This window comes from Asparagus officinalis, unplaced genomic scaffold (genome assembly GCF_001876935.1).
Source record: "Asparagus officinalis unplaced genomic scaffold, Aspof.V1 AsparagusV1_Un3281, whole genome shotgun sequence".
Classification (NCBI taxonomy): domain Eukaryota; kingdom Viridiplantae; phylum Streptophyta; class Magnoliopsida; order Asparagales; family Asparagaceae; genus Asparagus; species Asparagus officinalis.
In genome coordinates this window covers 880-1,977 of record NW_017975540.1, presented here as the reverse complement: position 1 = coordinate 1,977, position 1,098 = coordinate 880, and the positions used below count along the sequence as shown (strand labels likewise).

Here is a 1,098-nt window from a genome sequence, read left to right as displayed (position 1 = left end):
GTCTTTAAATAAAACAGCAAACATTTTACATATACAGATAAAAAAGATCAAATCTACTGTAATTACTTTTAACAAAAGTATGAAAATTAAGTTTCAAGATACATGTTAGACTTTTGCATAATTACAACTACATAATATGATTAAACATTTATGGACAAAATAATGACTTATCTTAATATCTATGAATGATACAAATAACAATCAGGAAGATTCCAATTCAACATTTATAGACAAAGAAAAGAGAGTCATAATCCAATATTTATGGACAATATAACAACTTAATTCAACACGAAAAGCTTCACATAATATGAATTTACTAATAAACTTACAATGATGACCGCCTCTTGGACATTGAGATCCTTGATCAGTATTTTGAAGACATTATATTGCACTGCAAAATAGATACATAGTAAGGTAATTAGTTTATATCAAATGATAAAATGGGTTAGGCGGAAGATGAAGTTGAGTAGATTAATTTATCATATTATCTCTGTCATTTCTCCTCACTGTTTTTCTTTCATAATTCGAGAGCTCGCTGTCCCAATCTGATCCCCTTCCATCTTCAGATCCAAGGAAACCTTAATTCAGAGGAATAATCAGTTACAGGTACGCTTTTTCCTCCAAATTCGTCAGCCAATCTCCAAATTCGAACTTTAAAATAATCAGTTACAGGTACTCTTTTTCCTCAAAATTCGTCATCCAATCTCTTGTGAGGTCAAAATAGGTAACTAAATATGTATGCAATGAACACAATATTAGTTTATTTAAATCATGTGGAAAATCTCCTAGTGAAAAACTGATTTTCTTCTCGCTCTTTCCATTCATTCATTCTGTCATTTCCTTTTAGTTTCCAACTAATGTAATGAGGATACTAAAAAAGTCTTAATATGTAATTTCTTCCGATACTGCCCTCACAAGAGAGCTCTTATGACTAACATAGTAACATGTAACTTTTAAATTTGCCTGCAAATTTAATGATTTACCTGGCCAGCTTCTATCTTTGTTTGGAATTTCCTGGCAGATATACCGGACATTGTAAATATAGACGCTCCATTACTATACCTAACGTAGCAATAAAACATGTGACTTCAATGTTAG

At 30.9% G+C, this 1,098-nt stretch overlaps 1 long non-coding RNA gene across 1 annotated transcript; it reads right to left on the bottom strand.

Moving 5' to 3' along the window:
* Positions 1-208: 208 nt before the first annotated feature.
* LOC109828660 lies at positions 209-1,086 on the bottom strand. Its single transcript, XR_002243784.1, has 2 exons — positions 984-1,086; positions 209-578 (listed from the first exon to the last, which is right to left on the bottom strand). It is a non-coding gene; the product is annotated as an uncharacterized LOC109828660 (long non-coding RNA).
* Positions 1,087-1,098: the final 12 nt, after the last annotated feature.